Source organism: Harmonia axyridis, chromosome 5 (assembly GCF_914767665.1).
Source record: "Harmonia axyridis chromosome 5, icHarAxyr1.1, whole genome shotgun sequence".
Taxonomy (NCBI): Eukaryota; Metazoa; Arthropoda; class Insecta; order Coleoptera; family Coccinellidae; genus Harmonia; species Harmonia axyridis.
Window position 1 is genome coordinate 32,074,471 of NC_059505.1, and position 17,652 is coordinate 32,092,122.

General features: G+C 36.1%; 1 protein-coding gene across 1 annotated transcript in view; it reads left to right on the plus strand.

Moving 5' to 3' along the window:
* LOC123679863 (octopamine receptor beta-2R-like) overlaps positions 1-17,652 on the plus strand; it is a 109,314-nt gene that overhangs the window by 36,494 nt on the left and 55,168 nt on the right. Inside the window, exon 2 of the mRNA XM_045617398.1 lies at positions 15,559-15,650. The gene's annotated coding sequence lies outside the window, so the exon portion shown is untranslated. The remainder of the gene's footprint in view (positions 1-15,558; positions 15,651-17,652) is intronic.

Consider the following 17,652-nt stretch of genomic DNA (forward strand, 5'->3'; position numbering starts at 1 on the left):
AGTATTATACATTATTTTCTCTAATTCATTGCATTTTCATTGAAATTAATGAAATATTTCCATAAATATAATTTAGTGATTTTTGCATTGAGCAATGTTGGTTGGCAGAACTGATTTCTTTAAGGCAATTTGATGAATTGACAGATAAAGCCGTAGCGGAAAGTTCGGAGTGCCAACATAGAATAATAAAATATAACCATGAAAACTGTGCGTTTCTGATATATTCTCGCACGATTTTGTTCTACAAGATGTGGAAGAATGAACGGAATAACCACAGAATTAGAGAAATATTATTCCGCATGGTACTTTGCACCTAACTTGGTAAACCAATGAAATCTGGTTTTTGAAAAGTCGTTTCTATGGAAACGCAATAAATGAACAGATTCTGTCAACGAAAGCCATTTAAAATTGAATTAGGTACATTACTTGATTCATTTAAATTTCTAAGTGCAGTTGTAGGAAATGTATAGTGTGCAACATATGGAGAAAGTCCAATTCTCACTCATGTGTTTGTGGCACTCGCCTTTCGGGCTTGTGCCACAAACTTCTACACTCGTGAGAAAAGTTGGGCTTTTCCCACTTGTTGCACAATATACTATTTCCTACAACCGCTTTGTTGTACAGACTGAATTTCAAAACTTTGTATTGATCATACCGTGAAAAATATTATTCCCCACGGCACTTTGCCCACACCTCGATTGATAGATCAATGAAATGGGCATTTTAAAAGTCGTTTCTATGAAATCGCAAGAAATGCATAGATACTCTCAACGCCATTTTGAAATTTGAAATGAATCAGGTACATTACTTGTATAACTTAAATGTGTGCAGTTGTGGAAAAAGTAAAGTGTGCAGCATGGGAGAAAATCTTTTTGTTTGCGACACTCGCCTTTCACGCTCGTTCCACACTCGTGAGAAAAGTTGAACTTTCTCCACTCGTTGCACAATATACTATTCTTATAGTACCTAAGAGCAATACATGGTTTGCAGAACTCTCCTTTTAGGCTCGTACCACAAACTTCCACACTCGTGAGAAAAGTTGGACTTTCTCCACTTGTTACTATATACTTATTCTCATGGTACCTATGAGCAATACATAGTTTAAAATTCAATAGGCTACTTTTCATAGCAGTTTAAGGAAGAGTATAGTATGCAACATGTGGAGAAAGTTATTTTTTCCTACAACTGCTATGAAAAGTAGCGTATTCTTCATAGCTTACTCAATTTCAAAACTTTGTATTGCTCATACTGTGGGAAATATTATTTCTCACGCCACTTTGCTCACACCTCGCTTGGTAGACCAATGGAATTGGGCCTTTGAGTAGTTTCTATGGAAACGTAATAAATGAACAGATACTGTCAACGAATGCCATTTTGTCAAGTCCATTACTTGAATTATTGAAATTTGTGCAGTTGTAGGAAAAGTATAGTGTGCAACATGTGGAGAAAGTTCCTTTTCTCGCTCGTGTGTTTGCGGCACTCGCCTTTCAAGCTCGTGTCACAAACTTCCATACTCGTGAGGAAAGTTAAACTTTCCTGGCTTGTTGCACAATTAACTATTTCCATGAACTATAAGGCTGATCAGCCTGTGTTCGTTCAAGGAAACAACGAAAATTTTGTTTCTCATTTTAGCTATCGAATAATATCGCCATCGCGATATTGATGAGATGACTCCAAGCGTTAATTGATCGAGTAATCAGTCACTTCAACTGTTTCTCCTTTATACAGGAAACAACTTTGGAGCGTCTTTAATCATACAACGATCGAGAAGCACTTAATTTCCCCTCTTAATATTGAATGTGAAAGATTCATCTCATCGCCATAACCAAATTAATATCTCCTACAATATTCCCTTCAACTTTGTTCAATTAGCCTTCATCTTGATACTTCAAAGCTGCTCTTTAATCAGAGCGAGTTAAGGAATCAATCTTCCTCTAGAAGGGATGTCAGTGAGAAAACAACCACTCTGATGATTTATAGATTATGCTGACATTTTTCATTTTCTGAGTGCGTTTCAGTCATAATCTGAAAGCTGGGTTTTTCATCAGAAAAAAAGGAGTTTTCTTTTCAGCAAGCTATGAGAACACGCTATGAAGGCAAACAAGTTTGTCCAGCTATTAATTATCAGATAATTGGTTTTTGAAAGGTCATAAGAATTTGATCGCAAGATAGGGAACTAAGCCACTGTCATTTTTTTGCTAAAATATATGAAGAATATAATTTCTCTTAAAATTCTATAATTTTGGATGTAATTTCTCAGATGGACTCAGAAGAAATCATTATGAGATTACTCAATATCACTGTGATATTTAAAAAAACTTGGATTGACTGATCACCTCATTGATTCTAGTTTGATATCTGTGGTGAATCTGAAAATAAACTGAAATTATTTGATTATGATAATCAGAAGTGACAGAAGTTTTATGAAACCCAACATTAGACTTTGGGTGAGAAATTAGTCGAGCTAGAAACCTGCAGAGAACTGTTACTCTTTCTAGTGAACATATGGGGCTAGGTGATAAATATCACTCGAGGATGTTTGCTTTTTTTTAACTATGGTCCCTGTATTTCAGAGTTGATAGAGTTAGATGGAAACTGGGTTTCCTCAAGAACCCGTATATGTGCTACTACTTTATATTTCTACTGCTCTTACTCTGAAAATGGGTTTCTAGATTAATTTTGTGAGTTGACAAACTCAACTAAAATTTGTCAATTTGTGTTCGATCAAAGGGTCTCAATATTTTCTGATGAAGTCATTATTCCACTTCTTCAGGTGAATTTTTCTGTTTAGTATCCAATCGTTGATGTTGCTCATCTGGCATGTTCTCCTGAAGGCCTTACTTCTCTTCCTTTTCCAGTATTTCCGGTTATTCTTTGGATTATTTTCATATCTGCTGTCTCCTAAATCTGACGTGACTCCGATATTCCATGTCTTGTTTCTGCTGCATTTGTAGAATAGGTCTTTTAGTGTATTTGTGAATACAGCTTATTTTATCAATTCTCAGATATCTGTTGCAGAGTATGGTATCATTGAGATGTGTGGCTATTCTTGCTGCCTTGATCACTTGTGTTCTTACTTCTAGTTCTCCGTCACCAATACTAGAGATTTCTAGGTAAGTAAGTAATACAATACAACTTCATTTTATCACTTGTTGTATAATGATCCCATTTATATCTCAGAGGTGCTTTGGATGTGGTCATGGACTAAGTCTTGGATGTAGATTAGATTAGATTTAATTGAGCAGGATCCGTTTCACTGTGACCTAATGGTCTATTGTGCCCCCCATCAGAGCTATTCTCTCCATAACGTGATCTACAGCTTGCCTTTCAGTTCCAGAGTTCTAATGAACTCAAGTATCTGGGATGGCTACAAGGAGACTAACTCCTCAATCCCACAATTTTCTTGTGCGAAGCAGATTTTGCGTTGGCTAGTGATGGCGAGTCATTCCGTCACCAGGTGATACAAACTTTTTTCCTCTTCCCCAAAGAATCTGCACACTTATGAGGTGTTTCCTAAGGTGACAATGCCCTGTGCGGAATCCAGTGAGGAATAGTATAGTCTTGCTATCTTGGATCTCGTTTCGAAAAATTTTTTTGGAATTATCTAAACCGGGAAGATTCCGCTAGAGTGCTTCTTTTTCGGTTTTTTCCTTCTCCTGAAACTCCGTCTTGTAGGTACATGTGCCAAAACCATATAGAAAGGGAGGATCCAAGACTAAAAAGACCTTGTCATTCTTGCTTTGGATGTAGATATTATCAACCTAAAATATAACTGTGTTGAACACCTGTAGATGTTAAATTCTTTATCACTGACCTAATTGCAGCTTCTGATAGATGAAATAATTTTTCTCTAATTCTGTGGTTATTCCGTTCATTCTTCCACATCTTGTAGAACAAAATCGTGCGAGAATATATCAGAAACGCACAGTTTTCATGGTTATATTTTATTATTCTATGTTGGCACTCCGAACTTTCCGCTACGGCTTTATCTGTCAATTCATCAAATTGCCTTAAAGAAATGAGTTCTGCCAACCAACATTTTTCAATGCAAAAATCACTAAATTATATTTATGGAAATATTTCATTAATTTCAATGAAAATGCAATGAATTAGAGAAAATAATGTATAATACTCGTACAGAAGGCTCATTCTACCACTCGTTCATTCCAAAACTCGCCACTTCGTGGCTCGTTTTTGAATTTTGAACTCGTGGAAGAATATCAATGCCTTCTGCACTTGTATTTATAAATAACTATTTTGAAACCATAACATTAGTAACTCGCAACAATTAATTGAACACTTTTCGACGTTTCCGGAAAAACCATTTCAATTCATCTACAAAGTACCAGTGGCAGACGGTCTTAATGATATTCACTAAACCATTACCTAGACAAATGATAAAAATAACCCCCGGTATTTTTCTCTCCATATTCATAAACTCCTATTAATCATTTCCAACTTCACATCAATTTCAGGAACAGGCATCCGCAATTCAAATTTTTCCTTTGATGTGAGGCAGCGGAATTCTGTTGAATTTTCGTTCAACACTCGGAACTCAAGAGAGGGTCAATTATGCGCATTTATCTTTCAGTTATTCGTCAAAAAGATTTTTTTATAATTGCACCGTATTCACAATGTTGTTCTTTTTGTAATGAGGTGAATGTCTCCACCTATTGACGGTATAACATGAGCTCGAATTCTTTTTGTAAATACATGACGTATGAGGGGAATGTTCATGTAAATTAAAAAAACTGTTGGGGATTTTATTCATGAGGAAATCCAAAGGATTTCATGTTTCGCATATGGTATTGTGTGAGAACGAGAAATGCCCACTTATTTGCCTGGAAAACATGAACAGCGTGAAAGAATAAAAAAAAGCACGTGGTCCGTTATCTAACTTAAAAGCTCGAAATTAATTACCCTGCATACAATGGGGAAGGTCACAAATTATGACAGGATCGTGTTTCGTTTGAACTGTCCTGAAACGGTTGGTTACGCGGATTTGTCCTGAATAAAATCGTCCTGAATGCAACAATGAGAATCTGCGTAAACTACACTGCTCAACAATTGATAGGGATCACTTACTTGTTCTAAATTTATTTCTGAAATATTCGCTCCAAGATTATAAATTTAGTCAGATGTCATAGTATTTTCATTTGATAATATGGTTCACTTGAGAAAAGAATGAAAAAATGGAAACTTGGAGAGAAAAAAGACTTTATTAGGAACACTCAAAATTCTGTGTTTGAATAACATAAAAATTTTATGATGAAACCACAAGAAGACTGAAGTTTCAGTTAAGCTAGTACCTAGTTGGTCCCCCACGAGCTCGTCTCAAGCATTCTACCCTACGAGGCATACTTTCGATCAAACGATTTATAAAATTTTGGGGCAAATTCGTCCAAATATCCCGTAAAGCGTTAGAAAGGTCCTCCAGGTTTTTGATCGGTTGTTCTAAGGTTGACAATTGTCTAGACATCTCAGACCAGACATGTTCGATGCAATTCATGTCTGGAGAGCGAGCTGGCCAGTCCATCCTATCAATAGTTTGAGTTTCTAGCGCTTCATTAACCAGACGACTACGGTGTGGACGGGCATTATCGTCAATTGAAATGAAATTCTCGCCCACGGCAGCCGCAAACGGAACAATTATGGGTTCAATAATCATATCGTGCTATCTCTGGCTGGTCATGGTGGTGTTCTGCAGAACAACCAACTCTGTGCGTTGGTTCAAACAAATACCTCCCCATACACATATAGAACCTCCGCCAAAAGCTGTTGTGGGTACCATAAACTGTTCTGCATACCTTCGACCTCTTTCCCTCCAAGCAAGAATACGTCCATCGGAGTTGACCAAACGAAATCTAGACTCATCCGTAAATAAACATCGGCTCCAATCTTCAAGTGTCCAATTGCGGTGCTCCTCAGCCCATTGCCGTCGATGAACCCGGTGTTCCCTATTCAAACGAGGATGTTGTACCCTCCTACGTGCTCTCAAACCACGAACATATAGTCGTCGTCTTACAGTCTGGTTCGAAATTAGAACTCCTGTTGCAACTCTCAGTGATCTATTGAGCCGCGACGCCGGGTAAGTGGGATTTCTCCTAGCATTGAGGATCAAAAGACGATCTTGGGCAGCTGTTGTACTGCGCTGCCGACCTCCCCATGAACATAAGCTACTGAGTCGTTTTGGATGAACCTATTCCAAGCCCGACTCACGACACTTTGCGAAACATACAACCGCCGGGACACTTCTCGCTGGGACAAACCTTCCTGTATCCACCGTATGATTTGGTCCAGTTACACAGGAGCCGAACGTCTTCTCGGCATGACTGATAAGCTGATATTGTTCTCATTTCTTCAATTATTATCACCTTATGTGTTTGAACGAGAGAAAAAAACAGATTTAATAACAAATACCACATTGCTTTTCACTCCACCTGTAACAGCCTACAGATAATAATCGATTTTGTGAACAAGAGCCGATGAAGTGAGGAAGACTTTGATATAATCAACTCAAAACATCTTACTTTTTCCTTAGAGAACATATAATGTACAGATATTCACGAGATAACTTGAAAAAAATACAAATGAAGAGAAGTTCATAAGTGATCCCTAGCAATTGTTGATCAGTGTAAATGCAAAAATTATTATTTTGAAACAATTTGTGTTGAAGTCATCAAATCCCTTCAAGTTATTGATCAATTATCACAGGGAAACAGCTGTTTTGGTGTCGAGGTTTTTGAGCTGATTCTGTATCAATTTGACCTCCTGAATTCAAATTCATTTTTACCTAGGAGTTCAAATTTTTAAGATATACAATTCTAGAGAAATATAAGTTACATTATTTACTCAAATCCTTAAGTATAGTAGACAAAAGTAGATACGAAATTTTTATTTTACAAACATAAAAAAAAGATTAAAGAAATCAAATAGTCACTCAACACTTCGAAAGCTTTTTTTCCGCGACATTATTGAAGGTTTTTTAAACAGTGCCTTTTTGAACTCTAGCAGTAATCTGCCATCATGTGCATGTCCCATCTTCCTTGGTAGCGGTCCTCCATAACTTTAATATCTAGGTGAAATCTGTCACCTTGTTATTCACTCATGTCTCCTTAATTTTCTGTAAAACGGTTTAAGTGACTGTGTGAATAGTGTATTTCAATACTCATATTGCACCGTAAGGATTTGAAACTATTAAACATCTTGTTAACCATTTCAACATAGTATTGAGCTTTATGTTTGCCTAGAAAATTTTCTACAACTGCAAGAAATGATGTCCAAGCTTCTCGTTCAAGTTGATTCATTGAATTTATGAATGCAAGATCCTTAATTAATTGTCCTATTTGGGTGCCGTCAAATATCCCTGCTTCGAGTTTTTCTGTGTCGAACTAATGCATTTTTACCCCTATATTTGCAAAACATGACCCATTCTTATCAATAGCCCTTTTCCGCGCGCATCATGTCAAATTTGATAGTTCGTGTTGGGGACAAAATTTGCTTACTGAAAATGACATATGCTCCCTCTATCTATGTTTATCACTCTGAACAAAGAACTAAATGAAAACTGCTCTATGACAGGTCAGTATAAACGTCATCAATGCCATAGGATTCCGTTCATTCGTCACGATACAATTCTATTCGCATAGATTCCGACGCAATAAATCACCATGAACGTAAATAGCATTTTGACGGTGAACCATCCGCCTCAGGCACAATCAGGCATACATAGAAAATGCTTTTATACCGGTTAAGGGACCGATTACACGCGATGAAATTTGCTCCGCTGATAGATCATAACGTGTATGGGTCGTTGGTCATGTGATGGTTTCGTTGGATTTGTGAATAGAGGCGGTGATTTTGATTGCATACGGTAATTAGGAATGTGGAATGATCGGAATCAACAAACCTGATGAGCGAATTCAAACGGCTGTATTTCGCTGATGGAAACGTCTTGTTGTGCTCTCGGTTCATTGAAGACACATATTAATCAAGGAGATGGAGTAACTGATGAGACGATGAGATGAAAGACCCCCTGAGTAATATCACAGAGAGTCTTATGAAATGTAAACATCTGGTGATCAAGAGCTACTAGTGGATGAACAAAGATTTTGGGAGAAGAATAGAGTCGTCAGGTATCTTTGAAGAGGTACTCGGAATGGTATGAAATCTTTAGATCGTTTGTTTTCAATCATTTAATATGCTTTTGTGGAAGAAATGATCCTTCATATTAATTTTTCGCTGAGTAGTTTGTAACGTTACAATTGCCCATGAAACTCTAAGGCTTATTTGACAACAAAACTCCTACCCAGGTTTTTACATATTTAATAAAATTAAAATATGAAGGGTGTTTTTTTTAGAGCTATAGAACTTTAAATTGCAATAGAACAACGATGGATTATTCGATTGACATAATTCTATTTATCCGCAAGATAATCTTGTGGCATTACATTTTAAATATGATTTCTCACATATGACCCCCACGGCTGGTTTGGATGTAGTCTAATCTGGACGTCCAATTTTCGATGACTTTTTCCAACATTTGTGGCCGTATATCGGCAATAACACGGCGAATGTTGTCTTCCAAAGGGTCAAGGGTTTGTGGCTTATCCGCATAGACCAATGACTTTACATAGCCCCACAGAAAGTAGTCTAGCGGTGTAAAATCACAAGATCTTGGAGGCCAATTCACAGGTCCAAAACGTGAAATTAGGCGGTCACCAAACGTGTCTTTCAATAAATCGATTGTGGCACGAGGTGTGTGACATGTTGCGCCGTCTTGTTGGAACCACATCTCCTGGACATCATGGTTGTTCAATTCAGGAATGAAAAAGTTAGTAATCATGGCTCTATACCGATCACCATTGACTGTAACGTTCTGGCCATCATCGTTTCTAAAGAGGTACGGACCAATGATTCCACCAGCCCATAAAGCGCACCAAACAGTCAGTTTTTCTGGATGTAACGGTGTTTCGACATACACTTGAAGATTAGTTTCACTCCAAATGCGGCAGTTTTGTTTGTTGACGTAGCCATTCAACCAGAGGAGCGCTTCATCGCTAAACAAAATAAAATGGACGTATTCCGCGATACGTATTCCGCACAGAACCATTAGTTTCGAAATAAAATTGCAGTATTTGCAAGCGTTGTTCAGGCGTGAGTCTATTCATGATGAATTGCCGAACCAAACTGAGAATAAATCATTTGACAGCTGTCGAATCGGTTGCCATCTCGAACAGTTATGCCAACTTAAAGTTATATACCTCGAAATAAAACACCCGTTACAAAGATCGATCTTTTTCACTCTGAACAAATAATATTGAAATAAAAACTCAACTTAAATCAGTTTTTAATGAATTACTGTGCTATTAGGAAGGAACCTCTTCTGTAGATTATTTTCAGCCTTCTAAACACCAGATCTTAGCAGGAAGCTATAGTACTCCAATTCCCGCATCCCGACCAATCGCATACGATGAATTGACAAATTACAGCGTCTTTGAAAATTCCAGTAGCGTAACATGAATTGAATCGTGTAAAATCGTTCTTCTTCTTCTTCTAGTTCCATCTCCTATCGAAGGTTGGAAACCATCATAGCAATGCGGATTTTGTTAACCGCCGCTCTAAATAGTTTTGAGCTGCTGCATCCGAACCATTCTCTCAGGTTCTTGAGCCAGGATAGTCTGCGTCTACCCACATTTCTTCTTCCCCTTATACTGCCCTGCACAATGAGCTGCAGCAATCTGTGTCTTTGCCCTCTCATGAAATGTCCCAAGTACTCCAATTTTCTTCTTTTGATAGTCAACAGCATTCCTGGTTCACTTCCAATTATTCTCATTACTTCCACATTTGGCACTCTTTCTACCCATGATATTCGTAGGATTCTTAAAATCGTTACAAGTTACTCATCTATTATGATTCGATTGTAGGTGAAAAGTTTGTTTATTAATTTTTGCAACTAAGAAACAAGGTCAAAGTGGCTCCAGGTGTGTTGTGTATTCCTATTCGTGAAATTAAAATTTTTTCATATTACATTTTCCCTTGAGTTCTGTGTGTTCTCTGTGCTAAAGAGAATCCTAAGGACAACCGAGATGAAGACCTTGAAGACAAAAACAGGATATACACTGAACGACAGGCGAAAACACACATCCATTGAAGAGAATTATCAAGCAGACCATATGGTGATAATAGTGATAATAAAGAGAAGAAAAAATAAAACAATGAAACAGTAAAACTGAGAAATTGGATGTCCCGGCATTTTCCACGGAATAATCTCAATATTACATTTCAGTGATCAACTTCGAAAACACTTGTATTTTCTGGAGCAAGAATTATTTTTTGCTGGTTTATTGTTTTCATTTGAGTGATGAGATAATGAAGATTTCACACACAAAAAATTGCCATGTTACATTCTATATTCAACAAATTGAGAGTTCATGGGGGCCAAGACTTGACGATGTGTGTATATCCCAAGGAAAAATACATAAAGAAACTGGAACTGAGCAGGCAATGTGCATCCTAAAAGAGGAAGAAGAAGAAGGAAATTGAAAGAATAAATTAACTTTCCTTCAAATGTTTTCACATAGGTACTAGAAAAGAAACTCTTCCATTTTTCAAAAAGACAAATAAAAAATAAACCCTCATATGAGATGTAACAAAAAATTGTAACACGTATATACTCGACAGTATTAATGGAAAAATCAGAGACTGCAACGGAAAGGAAGAAATCCAATTCAATAACTCCACATTCAGTGAGTCGAAATGACAAGTTTATTCCGACTCTGGAACAATGACGAAGCGTTTCACGCATATATATCGGCAAATTTCAGTCGCAGCCTGCGACATATTAAAAATTCCGAAACCATATTTCCTTATTTTGTCTCCTTAATGCGTTTCTGGGCTGACAGCAGCCTGCTTTCAATTAAGGATATTTATTTCAGTACGCTGTCGCACCATCTTGATAATAAGCGTCAAGGGTGAATCATTTGGCTCGCGTTCTGAAATATTAAGGGTGGCATAATGTGGCTGCTTCAGCATTCTGCATGGTTGGGTCAGGTATATATGCAGTTAGAATTTGACCTCAAGATCGTAGGTTCGTGTGGAATTTTTCATTGAAATGGCATTCGAATGCAATTCTCAATAGTTGTTTTAATATCTTAAATTAATAGACCTTCATTCCGATTCAAATCAAAACTTAAAATGTTACATCAACTCTGAGGCGGACCAATTACAACCTTCAATAAAGTGAACCGAATTTTTCGATGATTAAGTTACTCAGATTGAATCACATTGTAACGTTACAATTGCTCATGGGACTCTAAGACTGATTCCAAGGGTGGTTTGGCTAATTTGGCAACAAAAGTCCTACCCAAGTTTTCACAAATTCGATAAAATTGAAATATACAAATATCGATCCTATTCACTCTAAACAAATAATATTGAAATAAAAACTCCCAAGAGAAGCTTCTATTATTCCAATCATACAGGAGGTGCTTTGGGAAAATGAACAACGATATGAGAATATATTAACCTGAATTTACAACTCCTTCTCGGATACCTAACCGAGAAAATTATGAATGAATTCTACCAAACCTGAAATACGTTCCTACAAGATGGATGACTCTAAAAAAACTACCGTTTTAAAATTAATCAATTCGTCCTGGTGAGATTATTACTTATTGAATGCAAATATTCATGTCAACCGAGAATCCCGACACAATTCTCGCCGATAAATTAAATTCTAAATCGTAAATTAAACTAGTAATGGCTAAAATCTGAAACAAGGTACGTATCTTCCCTGAAGTCTCGATAATTATTGAAAATTTTTCAGAAAATTATCTCTGTTTCTTTCTCTAGATACGCGCACCCATTGGCGCTTCCTCGGCGACCAATCGCATACGACGAACTGACAAATTACCGCGTCTTTGAAAATTCCAGTAGCGTAACATGAATTGAAGCGTGCAAAATCGTTGCGACATATGGGATATGAAATCAAAGGTTCACACCTTCATCTCTGTGAGATATCTTAGAATCAAAGGAGTTCTACGTTACGAGTTAGGAGAACTGCTTTTGTTTTGTGTAAGCTCTGTTACTATGCCCAGCGTAATTTCAGATGTAGCACTGTTAATTTTTTCACCCAACGATGAATCAAGACTGAATCAACACTTATAAAAATCCACATAACTCCTGATATCATCCGAACTTCATTTTATGCAATAGAGTCCATATAACACTTTACTCAATAAATCCCGGTTCTAGCCAGTGAAAACACTGTAATTTTCCGTAGAAAAATCCTTAATTTCTAAATATGCTTCAGCCTCGACAGTCAATTCTTCATTATTACCAATTTTCATTACCTAGAGTATTTTTCTGAGGTCAGCAAAAAGCCATCACTGGGAGCCTAATTCGGAGAATATAAGCTGGGTGGTCAATCAGTTGTAAGCAAATTTTGACCATTTTTTGAAGGTTTTGTGACAAGGAACATTATCATGGTGCAAGAGAATTTTTTTCTTTAGCATTTGAGAACGCTAAAGTGTAAGTTCAATTCCAACTTGATAATGTATAACTATTACACTCTACGGAGTGTTACAAATTCTTTTGAAAAAACAGGCTATAATTGCAAAACCCGGTATTTATAAAATGGAGATTTTTATGCGCATGCGGTTTGCAGACGAATGTTCAGAAGAAAACCTGTCATAAAGAAAAAAACTCAAAACCTGTCATAAAGAAAAAACTCAGAACCAGATAAGTAGTTTTGACGAAAATGTATTTTATATTTTTGCCTGAATTTTAGTGGTGCGTTAATTTATTGAAGTGTATATGATACTTCCTAAAAAATTGTTGTGTTTCATAGTTTCCATCTTGAAAGATACGGTACTACCCTATCGTGAAAATTTAACTCTTGCTAGAGGCGGAATATCAATTATCAGACTTTTCTTTGAACGCTCACTTAAATAATTCTTTATCACTCAAAAACCTCGTTAGGTTAACCGGCGTATTCGCCATTTTGCAAACGATTATATTTTTTGCACCAATTATTTCAAGTTTATATTGCCTATGCACGCTGATATAATGTAAACTCAGTTGTCAATAATTTCACGTCATCGCACATAGGTATAATCGAAGTCTCATAAAGCAAAAAGAAAAACGAAATAATTGCAAAACAAAAGGCTCAAAAAACATACCAGATATTTTGGATTGTAACAACAAATAAATCGTCAAATTTTTCATGGCCACTATTGGGTTGTTATGAATGGAATTTTAATCAATCACAACCTTCAACTAAAAAAACCTTCTGTTTGGTCAAAAAATTCCAACGCCTTCTTGGTGCTACATCATTTATATCACAGAGTATACATTCTAGATGTGAATGCTCTAGAATATTTAGAATAACCAACCTTAACATCAATTTACATCTCAATGAAAGAACACGAAGCATTCCAGTCAAAGAATCGGTATAACGAAAGAAAAAAGCCAGGATCCCATTACAGATGACCCACTGAACATTTCAATGCGAAACATTTCAAGCTCGTCTCATCATATCTCTTTATATCCGTTCCTCAATGAAAAGCGCTCTGAAAAATTTCTAATGGACCGTACAGAAATTTTCCGTCTATGTTAATTGCTAATAGATTCATCAAGCCCCATTGAAGAAGGGAGTATCCAAATGCAGGGACCTGGATGTTCATTGAAGGGGATAAGTTTAAAGGTAGCAAGAGTCAGTAACAGCAGAGAATTTCCATTAGTGATTGAGAGTGGGCAAAAAACGAAGACCCGCACTTCACTTAAATATTCATTGAATTCAACGCCAACGGAATTGTGGAAGAGGAGACTTTAGTCAATCAGTTGATGTAGTATAATTTGAGGATCAAATTGAAATTTAAAGGTTTTTTTAATACAACTGCTATGAAAAGTAGCGTATTCTTCATAGCTCACTCAATTTCAAAACTATGTATTGCTCATACTGTGGGAAATATTATTTCTCACGGCACTTTGCCCACACCTTGCTTGGTAGATCAATGAAATTGGACTCTCGCTCGTGTGTTTGCGCCACTCGCCTTTCAGGTTCGTGCCACAAACTTCCACACTCGCGAGAAAAGTTGGACTTTCCCCACTTGTTGCACACTATTTTGTATTCATTCTGAAGAAGCTTCGTTAGTTTGAGAAGTTGTGTAATATAAAAAAAACATATTTGAACCACTGTATATAGTTTCAATGTTTAATTTCAATGTTTCGAAGAAGAAAAATGAACTTCTGAAAGTTTACAAAAACTAACAGCGCCTTGTTAATCTCTTCGAGCAAATCAAGAACAAACCTCTCTTCTACCAGTGTTTTTTATTTGAATAAACAGTTGTGTCTTCGGGCACCAAATACCATGACCTTCAAAAAATGTATATTTGGTTTGGCCGTCGACGTGAAAGCATGGCCGGGATATCCCCATGATTTTCTGCGCTCGGCATAATCGCGATGAACCCATTTTTCGTCTCCAGTCACAATGCGATGCAGAAATCCCTTCCGTCTTTACCTTGCGACCAACTTATACAAAAGATGCGTGTCATAATTTTGGAACATGAAGTTTCGCTACATTTCTGTATGACACTCAATGAAATATAGATTCACCACTACAGTCCTGAGTCGAAGAGAGCATCAGTGACCAAAATCGGTAACTTGAACCTTCCTCAAACAATATTACTGTTTTAAGCACATTCATCGCATATAAGATTTAATGTTTCCTGTTGCATATTCGTTAATAAAATTATTTGCAAAAAATACTACACTGACACTAAGTATTTGCATTTGGCAATTACTGGTACTCTTTATTTTTCCATAACCTGCTACTTAGTCTAGATATCTGTATAGACCCGGCTACTTCCGTGCTGTTTATGTTAATTAAATCAAATAAAATCATGTCATTCTATAAAATGGTGGTTCTCAAGTAATAAGAAGGATAATAAAGTGAATCAAAAATGAAAATGTTGAAACGATAAAGCTTAAGTGTAATTTCAATTCCAACTTGATAATGTAACTGTTGCACTCTACACAGTGTTACAAATTTGATGAAAAAAACAGGCTATGATTGCTTAATCTGGTATTTGTGAAATAGAGGTTTTTATGCGTATACAATTTACACATTATCGTTCAGGAAAAATTACCTGTAATTCAAAGCAAAAACTTAGTTTTGACAAAAAAGTATCTTAAACTTCGGCCTTATTTTAGTGCATTCATTCCACCATTTTTTATAATTTCAAGTAGCCTTGGATTATTGATCTTACTGTTTTTCATTGACTATAATTCATTCTATTTACAGATTGCGTGCTTGAAGTCATTTGTATCGACAGCTCATAAGCTCTACGATTTTTGCCCTTGAAACTCTAATGATCCAGGTTGACAATGAAATAATACATTTTACCACGAATCAACCTTCATTACAAGTATTCGTTCAGAAAATAAACCAGTTTCATATAATTATTTCAGTATCGAATATGAAAAGAATCAAAAACCATCAAACATAAATGAGTAATAGTTGAGGATACATATTAACATCCTCTATTTTTGTTGCAGATCTGATCCTAATGAATTTTGAATTGATTGATTACGACCTACCCTTGTGAGGCCTCAACAGTCTAGCGAGTCAGAGTTGATTTGAATTGAGGGTAAGTTGTAACTAATCTATGTTTCAGTTAGACTATTCTACAATAGGGCAAATTAATTGATTTCACTTAACAAGTTGTGTTGGTGATGTGAACCAAACGAACATGGTGCGATAATATAATTGATTGAAACTCCTTTGGATTATTCTCTGACAATTTAGGATATATTCAACAATTTTTTTTAGTATCAACCTTTTGGTGATGTATTCTCCGTAAAATCATCGATAGATATGATATATAAATGATACAATTTAAAAAGGTTATGATGGTATTATTTTTTGACATCTCCTGTGTCATTTGTGTTTAGAAAATATTTAATTATTTCATCAAGATCAGTGCTCATGTGTGAATGTGTGAAGAATTCATGGAGAAACCATATTCAATCAATCGACTCACTTTTCATCGTATTGTACACAAATCTTATCGTATAAAGAAAATTCACTCTCAAATTTGTCAACGACGAGAAGTGAGTTGACCAACTGAATAATGTCTGAATAATAAATTCTTCTCAAATTTCTCTAAATATTCACAAATGATCACTGATTTTGATGAAATAATTCGAAAATTCGATGATGAAATGGCATAACATACATAAATGTCATAAGAAATTCCAAAAATTATACAGTTGTGCCATTATATTCTTCTACTTCTTCACTTGTCCACTGCTGCCATTATAACCATTTTTAATTGTTTCATTCCTATTCGAAAACTCTATACATTTATTGTTAAAACTCCAAATGAAAGAGTATAAACCAACTTCGTAGATCTATCTCCAAAATAGATCAGCTAAGTAGATAATAATAATAGTAATAATAAACTTTATTTAGCACTCGGCTATTGAAAACAATACAGATTGTAGATGTTGACTATGAGGAGCTACCAGCTACATAGATCAGCTTTCTATAAGTTTTATGGGCTTTTTCCAGGCCAACAGTGGTCTTTCGTTCTACCCAAAAACGACTCTCATTTTAGAATTTTAAAGGTCGATTCATATTATCCGACACGTATCGCTTCAGACACCAAGCGGATCGTTTACGACAAATATCATTTGATGAGTTTCATATGAAGTAATTCACATTGTCCGTCACCGATCGTGTCATTCGCCATCCGTTCCCTTCAGTATTCTTCGAGAGAATATTTTGTCTGTTGTCGTATGGTCGGAGTCTGTATGAACGTGTCTGAACGGATAATGTGGATTTACAGACAGTTGCGCTTAGTTCTGGAATACGTAATTTTTGTTGGTAATAGTTTTTGGAGGGTAATTGCCGACAAATTGAAACAAGATGGTTCAGTTTTTGAATATTGGGTGTACACTGAATCTTCTTACTGACTTTCCTCTTGTTTCATCTTCATCCAGTAATAATGCAATAGCACATAGTTTTTTACGTGAAAGTTTCAATATTTTTGTACCTCAATTTATTCACTGCCTGAATCAAACTGAAACGCTCTTTGAATAAGTATATGAACGCAATCCGACAATTGATTCGCTTGGTGTCTGAAACGATACGTGTAGGATAATATGAATCGACCTTAACACGAGAGAGATCTCAAACACCTATGTGTTGTGTGAAGAATTCGAGGTTGCAATGGATTATGTCCGTCAACCCGATCGTCCGTCCAGTGAAAAATAATGAAATTACTAAAATTTGTTAAATATTTCGAATTTGCAGAGTCTGTTCAAGCTCTCGTTAAGCTCGTTATTGTGTAAAATTCGTTCGATGCATCTGGAGCTATTCGCATATAGAATTTTGTTTCCGCAATAATAGAAAAAATACCCATCTGTTTGAACTGGAATTCAGCAATCGGCTAGAAAATAATTGAAAGAATGTGCATGCGAAATGTTGTAATGATCGTACTATTTGGATAAAAAATGATTGTAATATTTCGATTTATCACTGAAATGTTTTTGGTATATGAAACACATCGATACAACTCGTTATACAAGGCTTCAGCTATATTGGTTTCACCCAGCAACAAATTATCGAGATATTCTGGAGTTTCTAGT